Source organism: Ambystoma mexicanum, chromosome 11 (assembly GCF_040938575.1).
Source record: "Ambystoma mexicanum isolate Mex_15411 chromosome 11, UKY_AmexF1_1, whole genome shotgun sequence".
In the NCBI taxonomy this organism is placed as follows: Eukaryota; Metazoa; Chordata; class Amphibia; order Caudata; family Ambystomatidae; genus Ambystoma; species Ambystoma mexicanum.
The window spans coordinates 33,259,891-33,275,496 of NC_090934.1; the positions used below are offsets into that span (position 1 = coordinate 33,259,891).

The window sequence follows — 15,606 nt, forward strand, 5'->3', positions numbered from 1 at the left end:
GTCCTGGTCTGTTATGGGCAGTTGTGGACTGTAGTTGGGCGCTCTTGCAGTACCCACAGGGCCCTGCCAGCTCTGGCTGGTTGTGTGGGCAGTAGGTGAGGGCGGTGTGCAGTGTGCTGCAGGGACCTGGGCTGTTATGGGCAGTTGTGGGCTGTAGTTGGACTCTTGCAGTACCCACATGGCCCGTGCCAGCTCTAGCTGGTTGTGTGGGCAGTAGATGGGGCGTGTACAGTGTGCTGCAGGGTCATGGCCTGTTATGACCAGTTGTGGACTGTAGTTGGGCCCTTGCAGTACTCACAGGGCCGTGCCAGCTCTGGCTGGTTGTGTGGGCAGTAGATGAGGGTGTGTGCAGTGTGCTGCAGTGTCCTGGCCTGTTATGGCCAGTTGTGGACTGTAGTTGGGCGCCCTTGCAGTACCCACAGGGCCCTGCCAGCTCTGGAAGGCTGTGTGGACAGTAGGTGAGGGCGTGTGCAGTGTGCTGCAGGTTCCTGGCCTGTTATGGGCAGTTGTGGACTGTAGTTGGGCCCTTGCGGTACCTTCAGGGCCCTGCCAGCTCTGGCTGGCTGTGTGGGCAGTAGAAGAAGGCGTGTGCAGTGTCCTGGTCTGTTATGGGCAGTTGTGGACTGTAGTTGGGCGCTCTTGCAGTACCCACAGGGCCCTGCCAGCTCTGGCTGGTTGTGTGGGCAGTAGGTGAGGGCGGTGTGCAGTGTGCTGCAGGGTCCTGGGCTGTTATGGGCAGTTGTTGACTGTAGTTGGGCCCTTGCAGTACCCACATGGCCCGTGCGAGCTCTGGCTGGTTGTGTGGGCAGTAGATGAGGGCGTGCGCAGTGTGCTGCAGGGTTGTGGCCTGTTATGGCCAGTTGGGGGCTGTAGTTGGGCGTCCATGCAGTACCCACAGGGCCCTGCCAGCTCTGGAAGGCTGTGTGGGCAGTAGGTGAGGGCGCCTGCCTTGTGCTGCACGGTCCTGGGCTTTTATGACCAGTTGTGCACTGTAGTTGGGCGCCCTTGCAGTACCCACAGGCCCCTGTCAGCTCTGGCTGGTTATGTGGGCAGTAGATGAGGGCGTGTGCAGTGTGCTGCAGGGTCCAGGCCTGTAATGGGCAGTTGTGGACTGTAGTTTGGCGCCCTTGCAGTACCCACAGGGCCCTGCCAGCTCTGGCTGGTTCTGTGGGCCGTAGAGGAGGGCGTCTGCCTTGTGCTGCAGGGCACTGGCCTGTTATGGCCAGTTGTGGACTGTAGTTGGATGCCCTATCAGTACCCTCAGGGCTGCTGCCAGCTCTGGAAGGCTGTGTAGGCAGTAGATGAGGGCGCGTGTAGTGTGCAGCAGGGTACTGGCCTGTTATGGCCAGTTGTGGATTGTAGTTGGGCACCCTTGCAGTACCCACAGGGCCCTGCCAGCTCTGGCTGGTTGTGTGGGCAGTAGGTGAAGGCGTCTGCCTTGTGCTGCAGGGTCCTGGCCTGTTATGGGCAGTTGTGGACTGTAGTTGGGCCCTTGCAGTACCCAAAGGGCCCTGCCAGCTCTGGCAGGCTGTGTGGGCAGTAGATGAGGGCGTGTGTAGTGTGCAGCAGGGTACTGGCCTGTTATATCCAGTTGTAGACTGTAGTTGGGCGTCCTTTCAGTACCCACAGGGCCGCTGCCAGTTCTGGCTGGATGTGTGGGCAGTAGGTGAGGGCGGTGTCCAGTGTTCTGCAGGGTCAAGCCCTGTTATGGGCAGTTGTGGACTGTAGTTGGGCGCCCTTGCAGTAACCACAGGCCCTGCTAACTCTGGCTGGATGTGTGGGCAGTAGGTGAGGGCGGTGTGCAGTGTGCTACAGGGCACTGGCCTGTTATGGCCAGTTGGGGGCTGTAGTTGGGCCCTTGCAGTACCCACAGGGCCCTGGCAGCTCTGGCTGATTGTGTGAGCAGTAGATGAGGGTGTGTGCAGTGTCCTGCAGGGTCCTGGGCTGTTATGGCCAGTTGGGGGCTGTAGTTGGGCCCTTGCAGGGCCCATAGGGCCCCTGCCAGCTCTGGCTGGTTGTGTGGGTGTTGGGCAGAATCCCGTGCAGTGCCCTTAGGGACCACTACACACAATTAAGACTACAGGTGTCAATACAATTTTACCTTTGGTACAAGCCTGTACTACACTGTTAAAGTGGTAGCAGTAGCGGAGCAGCCAGACTTATCTCAAGAGCAAATGAGCAGTAGTAGAGATTACACAAAGGACCACAATTACTGGGACTCAAGCAAACACTGACTCAAGGTTTTTGGTTGAAAAGTAAAAGTACATTTATTTCTAGACCATCTGTTTGCAAAACACTTCACCTCTATTAAATTAAAACCACACATAAAATACACTACACACAGCAAATTCACTTTGTGCCGCACAATTCAAGGTAAGTACCTTTGGTTTTGACAGACCTGTGTTGTGAAACAAAGACGTACCGGGGGACAGATGCGATCACTTTTTGACACTAATGACAGTTCGGTCTTACTAAATATATGCGTACCCAAGGAAAGAAATGTCACCGGAGTTAAAACACACTTAGCACATGAATCAACACAAGAGAGTTGGGGATAAAAATCATAGGCAATACTTTTGTCAAGGCAGATAGAATCAGAGGACACTTCCCTACAAGTGAATAAAAGTCAATAGGCCTGCGCCAGTGTCAAGTGGAACAGGGTTCCTGTTGTCGAGGATCACACGGTTATTACAGTTCACGATTTGGAATTGCCAGGAGTACTTGGATATTGTCACAAGAGGAAGCAAAAGTTATAAGAGGGAAGGAAGATAAGGACAAGCCTTTGGTGAGGAGAAAGGGGATTCACCATAGTTCCTCAAGGTCAGAAACAGTATCTTATTCAAGTGAAGAAGAGCTGGTGCCACGGCTTTAGTTCCTGGTAGTTCCTGCAGACTCATGGTTCCTGTGACTTCAGTCGTGGGGACGAGAAGGAGGACGTCTGGAGCGATCTGCACTACCCAGGAATGAGGCCAGCAGCAGCAAAAGCAACAGTGAATAAAAGGTGCGCTCCTTTAAAACAGGAGAGGCTCTTTAGGTGGCTATCTGGACCACTACAGCTGTGTGCAGCGATTTCGACCAAGAAGAGGATCCTCTGCCTGTGGAAGATGAGCTGGTTAATCCCACCAAGCTCATGGGAAGAAGACTCCGGACTGGATCTTCTCTTGTCGTCGAAGGGTAGATAGCTCAGGACTGCAGCAGGGCTCCAGCCGTCTTCTTCTCTGCTTCTCTTCGGTTCCTTGCAGTTCCAGTGGCGACTCTGACTTCCAGCCCAAGTGTCCTGCCTTTTATGCGAAAATTCCCCATTCACACAGTCTGGCTGTCAATCACCCAGCAGGGGGGTTGTCTGGCCCGGACAACCACCTTAGCCAATCGTGACAAAGTGCGACTTGGGTTTCCAAGGATACTCTGTGCAGGGGGTGACTACACCCCTCCCTCACATTCAGCCCACCTAGACACCCAGGTGCCAAAAGGAGGGCTTCTTGAGAGAAGCCCGCCAAAAGACGGTGAACAAAGAAGGCAAACCGGGTTTGCCGCGCAAAGTAAAACACAAGAAGGACTTTAACAAAAAGAAACGGCGAATAAACCCGACCAGAGCCAAAAGAAAGAGTATTTGGTCAAGCGGGTGTATGTTTGAGGCTAATATGATAGCCTGGAACAGTACCACGTTTATATAATATAATCGCGGTAGAAAAGTTAGGGTAGATACCACTGCCACCAGCCAAGTCTAAATGTTAAAAGAGAAAAACAAAGCTCAGAGAGGCACAGACAAAAAGGGATAGGAGTTAACCCTTTACAGTACTCCATGTAAGATGGGGTGTACTGGGTCTGTAGTTTTAAATGACTATGTAAAGTAAATGGCAACTTTACCTGTTTTCTGGGGGATAGTAGTCAGCCCCAGAAAATGGAGTCAGGGTGAAGTCTCAAAGACAACCCTGTGTTACTGCACAGAAGGTGCTGTGTAACACACATGGAAAGTGGGGTTCATGGAGTGGTGTCCTCCAGAGCCCACTATCACACAAACAGTAAAAATACACATGGCAAAACACATGTAAGAGTGGGAAAAAGGCTCACACTCTTACCAAGTGGAAAAAATAAACTCCAGAAATCCAGCAAAGCTGCTGAGGGACTCACTAGGTGAGGGAAATGAGAATTCTCCCTAACAGTGGGCAGTAGAGATGGGGGCGTGTGCAGTGTCCTGCAGGGTCCTGGACGGTTATGGCCAGTTGGGGCTGTAGTTGGGCGTCCTATCAGTACCCACAGGGCCCTGCCAGCTCTAGCAGGGGGTTTGGCCTATCATGGCTGCCCTGCTTACTGGGTGTGGGGCAGAGGCTGTAAGAAGGCCACTGCCCACGGTATGTTGTCATTCTCGGACTGGCCTATATGGCAACAGGGCAATGCCCAAACCAAAAACGTAAAATGCTAGTGTGAGCCAGTTTTCTGTCCAATGTGGGCCAGTGTGATGAGGTCCTTCACCAGTAGTTTGACCAGTGTTGCTGAATACATGCTCTTTAAAATACACAATTTGCATCACATTTTTTCCAAAAATCCCCCCTGGGTACAATTCGAACAGTTTGTCACAAAAGCTATGAATTGGCATTTGCAACTGTGGGCCACTTTTTTATTGGTGCCCGAGGCCGTTGTATGGCCCAGAATGCTGTATTCTCTTCAGTGGGGCTTCACAGCGCTGTATCCGTGTCAGACAGTCACTGCACAGGCCAGGCCTCCGGGAGCCAGAGTCTAGTCTGTGGATGGGGGCCTTGGAAGCCTGTTGCCTGTGTGGGGTGTCGAGCAGGGAGGCAGGTGCCGCCCCTGCACGGGGCACACAGATTCCGAGGGAGAAGGGTTTCTGTGCAGCCCCTTGAAGCCCCCAGGAACTTGAAATGCCAGCTGCCAGTCTGTGTAAACTGACCTCCATCGATGGGTGCCCTGCCGCCTGGACCATAATGCTACCCCCCTTGGTATTGCCAGCCTTTGATGCCATGCCAATGCCCACCTGATGGCCGGGAGTCTCCTTGCGGGGCCCTGGCTTCGAGACAGCATCCCTGGCACGCTGTGAGTGCCAGGCAGACGCCCCACCGTGGCACCAGCGCCCACCTGCCTATGGTGACCCGGTCAGGCATATCACAGTCAGATAGTGCCCGGATCTCCAGTCCACGTGGCAAATCATTCGTGGGTGGGCGGTAATGCCCCTACAGTGGTGATGGCGTCCTCCCTTGAACTGGAGGCATGCCCTCGGGGGTGTGGGGCTCATCCTAGTCTGTCATGGTGGGGTGCTGCCAGGGAAATGCCTCCTGGGGGCCATCACGGGGGCCCTGGCGGGTTTGGGAGACCCCTTTCACGCAGCACGTTGGGCTCCCGAGCAGTTTCCGTTCCGCGCTGGTGATGGCGGCAGCGGCGCATTGTGACGTCAGAGGCAAGTTAGATGCCCCGTGACGTCACAGTGTCCCGGTATCCCGCGCTCGGCCCCGCCCCGGGCCATTATTCCCTTAGGTTTCGATCCTGCTCAGACGGTGCGATCGGTGCGAGCGACTCTGCGGACAGGCTTCACCCCTGGGACGTCCGAGAGCCCCTCTCAGGTGAGGTGGGGGGCGGGGGGAGTGGCTCTCTCACTGATACTCTGGGGCCAGTGCCCTCGGGCTCACATCCAGGTCCAGGCGGACTTTGCATTGTGGGGTTTGTAGTTTTCTATTTGTGTATTGATGGCAACGCCTACAAACAGCACACACCTGTCAGTGAGTGAAGCAGTCTCCAGTCAGGCGCTGTGCAGTTCGCATGGCCCGTGGCCATGTGTGAAAAGGCCCTCCAGGCCCAGTGGCGGGTGGGGAATGAACAGGAGTGCCAGAGCGACAGAGTGCAGCGCTGAAGCCCGCTCCACTCGAGGGGACTGGAGCACTTTTGGGGAGAATTGGGTAAAAAGCCCAACATTTTGCAATTGGGTTTTGTAGGATAACGCCAATAGATGCAGGTCACCAACAGAGCACAGGGGCATTTCTCCAACACATTTCCATGATGCCTTTGCCCAAAACAGGTGCCAGTATGAGACATTGTCACACTGGCTGTGCCCATATATTTCCATGCTGACTGCACCATCATACTCTAGCCATATAAGAACAAACGCATGTTTGCTTTGCACATAATGGCAGTAATTATACTATGAGAAGGCATATCTATGTTTGTTCTGCCAATGTATGGCAGTATTCCCACATAAGAACATACTTCATTTGGCTTTACCATTAAAAATGCCAGGCGAGCTACATATTAACACTTATCATGCTTGCTTTACTAAAGATGCCCAATACAAGATGCCATACCGCAATAAGAAATGACTAGACTGAGTGCAATGGAATGCCAGTCTGGCTACATAATAACACTTATCATGCTTGCTTTACTAAAGATGCCCAATACAAGATGCCATACCGCAATAAGAAATGACTAGACTGAGTGCAATGGAATGCCAGTCTGGCTACATAATAACACTTATCATGCTTGCTTTACTAAAGATGCCCAATACAAGATGCCATACCACAATAAGAAATGACTAGGCTGAGTGCAATGGAATGCCAGTCTGGCTACATAATAACACTTATCATGCTTGCTTTACTAAAGATGCCCTATACAAGATGCCATACCACAATAAGAAATGACTAGACTGAGTGCAATGGAATGCCAGTCTGGCTACATAATAACACTTATCATGCTTGCTTTACTAAAGATGCCCAATACAAGATGCCATACCACAATAAGAAATGACTAGACTGAGTGCAATGGAATGCCAGTCTGGCTACATATTAACACTTATCATGCTTGCTTTACTAAAGATGCCCAATACAAGATGCCATACCACAATAAGAAATGACTGGACTGAGTGCAATGGAATGCCAGTCTGGCTACATAATAACACTTATCATGCTTGCTTTACTAAAGATGCCCAATACAAGATGCCATACCACAATAAGAAATGACTGGACTGAGTGCAATGGAATGCCAGTCTGGCTACATAATAACACTTATCATGCTTGCTTTACTAAAGATGCCCAATACAAGATGCCATACCACAATAAGAAATGACTGGACTGAGTGCAATGGAATGCCAGTCTGGCTACATAATAACACTTATGCTTGTTTTACCAAAGAAGCCTAACACCAAATGTCGTGCCTCAGTAAAAAATGGCTAGACAGGTAGCATAAAAAAAGCAGGCCTTGCTTCATAATTACGCTTGACAGCATGAAATAACACTTAATAGGCAATGTGGAATTCCAGGATGGCACGGACTGCAATTGGGTTGCGGCATGCTTGAATGCGCACAGTCACTAGCCACTCAAATCAAGTAGGGCTGTAGCTACTAAACTTATTAATTGCCTTTCATGGAACCCAAGGAATTATGTTAATCTACCCTCTCCCATGGTTCCGCCAATTTTTGAAGCAGATGTTTTGTGTGTCCAGGAGTATTGGCTCCGGGAGCCCCTAAGTATGGATGGATATAATTGCTTGCTGAATCCGGCAAATAAGGGGGACAAGGGGAGAGCGGCTTCTGGGCTATTCTTTGGCATTCGGAACGACACGGGAGTAATAGCGACCCCCTGTGCAGTTCCGAATGCATTCCTCCAGGCAGTGGAATTCACTTGGGATAAGGAGTGGTATGTAGACATGTCTTCCGCTCTGATAATTGACCTCTAGTGGAATCCCAACAGGACTGCGCCAGATATTCTGTGGGACGCAATTGAAGATTTAATCCATGGTTGGCAAACTTCGATTTTGCTGTGTGGTGACCTAAAAGCACTTTGCTGGGAGCACGTTGGTCAGGGGGAATAGGACGAAATGGCCGGAAAAAAGATTACCCACCCAACCAAAAGGCCTAAAACACACACCACGAAAAAAGTTCTAACTACCAAAAGTTTGAACTTTTCGTAGTATGTGTTTTGGTGGGGTTAGTATGAAAACATTTTTTTTTAAAAAAGGCTGCACCCCGCTCACTATAGTATCCAGTATAGTGAGCAGGGTGTTGGGGGGTTGGGGGGGATACCCGCGCAGCACACCCGACAAAAGAAATAAACTGAAAAAAAGGGGCTGCGGGGGTGTCCCCTTAACACACCGCTCACTACACTGTACAGTATAATGAGCAGGGGTTGCGGGGAAACCCCTGCAGCTGCCCGAAAAACAAAAAAAAAACAAAAAGGAAAGGACCCTGCGGCGCCGGTTCCCGATCACAGAAGTGAAAGGGAACTGGCGCTGCAGAGACACAGCGCCTCTTAAAAGGTAAGTAGGGTGTGAGTGGGGGTATGTTGGGGGTGTGGCTGGTGGTGTGTTGTGGGTGGGGGTGTAAGTTTGTAGGGTTTTGAAATGGATGTTTTCATGGGAAATGTACGGACATTTTGTAGTGCATACATTTCCCATGCAAACATTTCCGTTGCGGGTTATTCCGCCTCAGAAATTTCACATAGATCTGTGTCAGGGCATAGTATGATGACAACGAAGCGTGGCAGCGTATGGATGGACCTTATAAACTCCTGGGAGTTGAATATGGGTGACATTCCACCAAGCCCAACTTGGAATCCAGGTACTTCAAATGGTATTTTGCACTAGTTCTTTGTCTCGGGTGAAATCGTACAAAATAACAACTCTATGACAATCACTAAAACGGATCTCGGTGACCACTATCCACTACTTTTAGGGTGGAAGGCGGCTAAACGGGAAGAGACCAGCAATACCTATGACCAGGTGTTCGAGGCTAGGTCTGGTAAAAATAGGGTTTGCTGGAATAGGTTGAGTATGGATACGTTTTATGTCCTATTTAAGCCTCATCCTAGTCATAGAAGCAACATATTCAGGAAACGTGTCTATGACCCTGTAATTCATTCAAAGAAAAGGGACTTGAGAAGTGCCTTACGCTGCTGTTTGTCATCTAGGGCCGAACAAAGAAAGGCATTGAAGTTTGGATATAGACAATGGCTCCAATTCTACAAATATAACATCCTGCTGAATGATGCGGACGTCGTCTCCTTCTGGCGAAAAATGAATAATCGCGCGCCTCCGCTCGCCTGTCCCCTGATCAATCTGATTGGGGAACAGGGGCGGATTGATCACTTCACTGAAGTGTATATGGGGGACTGTGGGGAAACATATTGCCCCTTGGAATCCCCACTGCGTTTGTGGCACTTGGCCTGTTCAGAGGAGTACATTGCTTCATTAATCACTCGTAGTAAGAATCACAAGCCCCAGGGCCCGATGGTTTATCAAATGCAGTCCTAGAACTTGACCCCTTTTAATGGGCAGACATCTTGGGCACAATTATTTATCAAATTACCTCACCAGAAAGTATGCCGAAATCGTGGACACAGTCCATCATTGTCCCGATTTATGAAAACGGGCCACGATTGCTACCATTTAACTGTAGGCCTATATCGCTTCTAGAGGTTTGGGTCTATTTGTTCAGAGGGAGCTAACGATTGGGCTTTTGATGCAGGGAGATTGGATCTGCTGCAAACGGGTTTCAGGAAGGGGACGGGTACGAAGGCCCACATTTTCGTTTTGGGTATGCTGAAAGAGGAAGCCATGGTGAGGTCGAAGGCTATACACATGGTGTTCATCGACATCTCAGTGGCATTTGATAGTGTAACCAGAGCCCGTCTATGGGCAAACTCAGACATTGGGGGTTTCCTGCTCATTTGCTTGGGATCCTTGTGGCCTTACACTCCAACACATCCATTAGGATTCTCATTAATGCCCGTGGCAATCTCTCAGCTTCTGTTGCTGCAATGTGCGGTCGTAAGCAGGGCTGTGTTTTGGCCCTGTTACTTTTTATTCTGTTTTTTTCGGATCTTGCAGAGATCTTCCAAAACATTAGCAGCTTTTCTCAGAGTTTGGTAGATCTTAGCTTGGACTATTTGCTGTATGCGGACGATCTGGTCCTGTTCGACTACACCCCAATAGGACTACAGCACGAGCACGAGCTCGAGGCTTTGGCAGCATATGCGAAAAAACATTGCATTTAACCATCAACACAAACAAATCCCGGCTACTCTCCTTTAGGCCGGGGATGAAACAAAAATATAAGAACTTTCTTCGCATGGGAGTGGTATGGCTTCGGAAAGAGTGTCATATTTTTGCTATCTGGGCTGTAGGTTTTATGTACTTCAGAAAAAAAGAGGTCTCAAAGTTACCATCGCTCCAAAATGTTAATGCTTGCCACTCAAGCATGTGCTTTGATTTGGAAATTTGGTCACTTCTCTTTGACTCCAGTCCTAAAATTCTATAAGGTCAAGGTTTTACCATCTATAACCCATGGGGGTGAGAATTGGGGCCTCTCTATACTCTTGGATTGTGTTGCTTTGTAAATGTAATTGTAAATGTTTATTTGTAAATCACTTATACACAAGTGTAGTGCTTCAAAGCTCTTCAAGGCGGAAAGGGAACAAGGGAATACAATAGTCATTCTTAGGCCTTGAAGTTTACACATGATCTAACCAAATTCACTTACATACTACTCCTGAGGTATTTTTACCAGTGCAAGTGCATGATAGGAGGGAAGGAGAGAAAGGGGGGAGGAGAAGAAAGAAACATACAATCAATAAGCTGCCGTACTAGGCCTAACAACTTGCCAGATAGTACAGGACAAGGAGTGTGGAGAGAAGGAGGGGGTATTTCTCTTTCGCTCCATTTTTAATTTTACTTTAACTTGTAACTTAGTATTCTGTAATTTCTTGTATTTTAAAAATGTTTTGTATACTTTGTTAAAGGTTACTTTGTCAACCAAATAACAACAAAAAACGAAAACAATTAATAATTATCATGCTTGGTTTACCAAAGATGCCCAATACAAAATGTCCTACCACAATAAGAAATGACTGACTGAACCGGCTTCATTGAAATGCCAGTCTAGCTACAAAATAACACTTATGCTTGCTTTTCCAAAGATGCCTAATAAAAAATGGCATGCCTCAGTAAGAAATGGCTAGACTGGTTGCATAAAAAATACCAGTCTTGCTTCGTAATAAAACTTATCATGCTTGCTTTACCAACAATGCCCAATGCAAAATGTCATACCACAATTAAAAAAATGGCTAGACTGGCTGCATTGAAATGCCAGTCTAGAAACAAATTAACACTTACCATGCTTCATTTATCAACCATGCACAGTAAAAAATATTATACCTGCTCCACAGCATGGCAGTGCCTTTCAGTCAGACATAATCACATTAATGATGAATGTGATTATGTGTGATTGCGAGGCGCTCGGGGCCCAGGAGACAGATGCGTGTCAGGAGCTGGGGTCACAGGGTACAGTCATGGCATTTTCTATTGGGCATAGATGCCAAGGAAAAACTGCCATGCCCGCCCTCTGAGGCCCTGAGCGCCTCACATGCACACATTAATTGTGTGCCTGCGAGGTGCTGAGGGGCCCAGTCATAGTATTTTTTACTGGGCATCTATCAGATGCCCATTGATAAATGGTATTCCTTCCCTCATTGAATCCGGCTCCTCACATGCACAGATAATCAATTGTGTGTGCATGCAAGGCGCTGGGGGCTTAGGGGTCAGGCTAGACATTGCATGTGAGGCACTAGGAATCCCAGCAGACTGGGCTGGCATTCTTTACTGGGCATCCCAGTAAAAATGCCATGCCTGCCCCTAGGCCCCAGTGCCTCACACGCACACAATGCATGTGATTGTGTGTATGCAAGGCGCTGGGGGCCACTGGCGTAAGGCTTTTTGTTTACTGGACATCTATCATAGATGCACAGTAAGAGAAAATGACACACCTGTCCGCTGGGTCCCGAGCTCCTCAAACATGCACACAGTCAATGTGGTTATGTGTGTATGCCAGGCACTCGGGGTCCAGGGGGTGGGAATGGTATTTTTGCCTGGACCTCTATCATAGATATCCAGTAAGAAAATACCATGCCTTTCCCCTGCGTCTCACAGCGCCAAACACACACATACACAATCAAAGTGATTATGTGTGTATGAAAGGTGCTGGGGGCACAGGGGGCATGTATGGTATTTTTTACTAGACATCTACCATAGATGTCCAGTAAAAAAATAAATACCATCCCTGTCGCCTGGGACCCACAGCACCTCGGACAGAGAGCTGATTTTGGCTGGTGGGTTAGGGGCTTGTGCAACAAAGGCATTTTTAAAACATCCTTTTTTGGCACAAACCTCTTCATCTATAGAGATTACTGAAGCTGTAACAGACGGCCCGTGAAACTGCCTTCTACGCAACACAAGGCGAGGTGCACCAAACACAGTGAAACTCTAGATTCTCGCTCATCTGGAATAAATATCCTAGGTATGCCAGAAGCGTGAGCCGATACCACCAGATCCTGCAGATTTCTCTTCCCCACCTCCTTCATACTGGACGTTTTTCTGCCGCAAAATCATGTATGTCTACATTTAAATCCAGTGTGGGTCCTCGTTCAATTCTAAAGAGTCTGTTTCCAGGTCTCTTGGTGACCGTAGCAATACTTCATTAAATTCCATACACCTAGGCAACTCATAAATGTTAACATTTGTTTTTCCTGATTTGTTTAGAACAGAAAACTAAAGAAAAAAGACAACCTACACAACAAAACATCCAAGTATTCATTTTACTTTTTGATCTCTCTCTAATAAACTAAATAAAAATTACACGGTCCACGGCAGTGGCCGTGTAGTTATGGTTAAGTTGCTAAACTCATAGGAAGAGCACTTTTTCGGCGGCTTATAACTTTGCTCCTCCTTGTTGAATCCTCACCAAACTTTGCAAAAAAAGTATATGGCCGACTCCAAATTTTTTCACCAAGTTGGGTGAGGTTTCCTGTGGGGGGCAAAGTTATAGGGGGGGGGCCCACATTTTTATTCCCGTAGACTGAATGGGGAAAAGCTTTGCGCATGGCTGCATGCCGAACCAGTACTTTTGTTGCAAAGAACTGAAATGCACGTCCCAAAAAATTTGTGATATCTGGGTCCGCTCTGCGGACCCATTTCCCTGTTCACTCCGCGGACAGATGTGTCATTGGTTCGCGGTACGGCGTGCTGTCGGAGAAGTTTGGATGTGGCTGTTGGTTGGCTGGAGGGAGGCGTGGTGTGCATCAACATTTTTTGGGAAAGACGCCATGGTGTATCGGAGGACAGTGTGGCGGCGGAAGGGTCTGGAAAATGTACCGTACAGAATGTGTTGGCGGCAATAAGGGAGGGAACGGGTGGGGGAGTGAGAAGTGTTTCATTCGACATATGTAGGCGAGTACTTTGTGTGGTGATTGGAGGCAGCTGTCGTAACGGCCCCATAGCTTCTGCTGCAAGCTGTTTGCGGCGACCTCTTTTCATGGTGAGTGGTGGCAGATCAATTGCAGAAGGGGACTGCATTGCATGTGACATAGGTTGGGTGGGAGCGCGGGTGGCAGTGCGCTGCGGATGGAATGCGATAGTTGGGCACATGGTAGCATGCATGGGTGAATGAAGGTGCAGTGGGTCTGTGGAAGGAATAGACTATTGGGTGCATGGGTGAAGGCCGTAGGGTGTAGGGCATGCACTCAAGAGCATACGGCTGCAACGTACCCACCACAGGAACACATGTTTGACTCTGCATTCGGTAGGGGGTGGTGCTTGCATAGTTTGGTGTATGCAGATTGGTTGCAGTAGGGCCAGTGTTCGGAACAGAATGTGGGTAGGTTGGCAGTGATACAGTACTTTGTGAATGGAAGTGAGTACGCCCATAGTATGTGAATGAAAGTGCATAGGGGTGCAGGAGAGTGTTTTCTTTGTACGTTGTTGACTGTTGCAATTTGTTGCTGCATAGCTGCATGGCGGTGCGCAGGTTGGGTAGGAGTGCTGGTGGCAGTGGTGTGCATGTGGATGGTCGTAGTTGGTGACATGGTGATATGCATGGTGGCATTACATTGCTGTGGGCGTGTGCAAGGCCTATGCTGTGTGCAGATTTGTTGAAGTAGGCCCAATGTTGTGGAAATGTTGTGGTTCGTGACACAATACTTTGTGAATGGCTGTGGGCAGGGGTGGTGGAGGCTGTGGTATGTTTGTGGATTCTGCTAATTGCAACCTGTTTTTGTGAATGGGTGTTTTATGGTGTGGGGGAGTTGGGGTGAAGTGCCGCTACCTACGTATGTTACGTTTGTGCATAATGCTAGCTGCCCACATTGGCGTTATGTCAACCGTAGGCCATGAACTCAAGAGCCTAGGCCTTGAAGACACCCATGGCAGTAATGCATTTTTTCTTGTGCATCAGTTAGAGGGTGGTGACATGTAAGGAATGGTTGTGGAGCACATTTCAGCCATTATAGGCCAGTGTTGCAAACAGAATGTGGGTAGGTTGGCAGTGGCACAATACTTGGTGAATGGAAGTGGGTACGCCCGTAGTGTGTGATTGAAAGTGCACAGGGGTGCAGGAGCAGGAGAGAGTGTTTTGTTTGTACATTATGGTAACTGTTGCAATTTGTTGCTGCATAGCTCCATGACGGTGTGCTGTGGTTGGAGATACTGCAGTGAAAAGTCACGCAGTTTGGGCACTGGGTGCAGTGTTTGCATACTGTCAGTATGGTAGAGGGTATGGTTGAAGGGCAGCTTATATGTTATGTTATCTTACTTGGCATTTATATAGCGCTCTATATATCATTGGTATGATCTCAAAGCGCTGGTAGGTTGAACGCCCTCGGGAACCGCAGTTCTGGCCAGTGGAGGTTCCCGGGGGAGATAGTGCTTGGATAGTGTGCTGTGTGCACAATGCTTGCAGTATGGGCAACGTTGTAAACATTTTGTGGTTAAGTTGGCAGTGACACAATACTTTCTGAGTGGAAGTGGGTAAGACAATAGTATGTGAATGAAAGGGCGTAGGAGTGCTGGAGACAGTGTAATTTTTATACATTGTGGTAACTGTTGCATGTAACGCTGTGCATGTCCACTGCGGTGTAGAGGTTGGTTAAGAGTGCTGGTGCCAGTGGTGCGTATGTGCACAGTGGTAGTTGGTGACATACTGACATGCATGGTTACACAACGGTGTGGGGAATGTGTGCAAGGAGCACACCCACTGGAGCAATGCAGGTTTGACAGTGCATGAGGCACAGGGTGGTGATCTTTGGAGAATGGGTGCGGAGCACATTTTCGATGTGCTACAGCACCACAAGTGAGTTGCAAAGCGTGTATTGTGCATTCCATGGTTGTGGTGATAGTTGCAACATGCTACAGTAATTGGTGTGCGGCAGGAGATGGTGCAGTGAGAAGTTGTGTAGTGTGGCCACAGGGTGCAGTGTGTGCGTAATGTGAGTATGGAAGTGGGTATGGTTGAAGGGCAGCTTATATGTGGTTATTTTATTTTATTTTTGCATTTTTAAAGCGCTCACACAGCCCGCGGGCATCGAGGCGCTGTTACAGGAATTGTTTTTTTTTTCAGTTACGTAATTGTTTTTTTTTTTGTTGTCTTAGTTGCATATTTATAATGCGCTTAAACACCCAGAGGTTTCTAAACGCGGACCCGTGGATCGAACCTATGTTGCTTCGTGTCGTCTTGCTTCCAAGGCGCGCACGTTGCCGTTAAGCTATCCTCCCGGGATACTGGTTACTCTGCTGTGTGCAGATTTATTGAAGTAGGCCCAATGTTGTGAAGCTGTTGTGCA

At 48.9% G+C, this 15,606-nt stretch overlaps 1 protein-coding gene across 1 annotated transcript in view; it reads left to right on the plus strand.

The window, feature by feature from the left end:
* Positions 1-5,497: 5,497 nt before the first annotated feature.
* The window catches only part of FAM229A (family with sequence similarity 229 member A), a 94,790-nt gene continuing 84,681 nt past the window's right edge, over positions 5,498-15,606 (plus strand). Inside the window, exon 1 of the mRNA XM_069625246.1 lies at positions 5,498-5,576. The gene's annotated coding sequence lies outside the window, so the exon portion shown is untranslated. The remainder of the gene's footprint in view (positions 5,577-15,606) is intronic.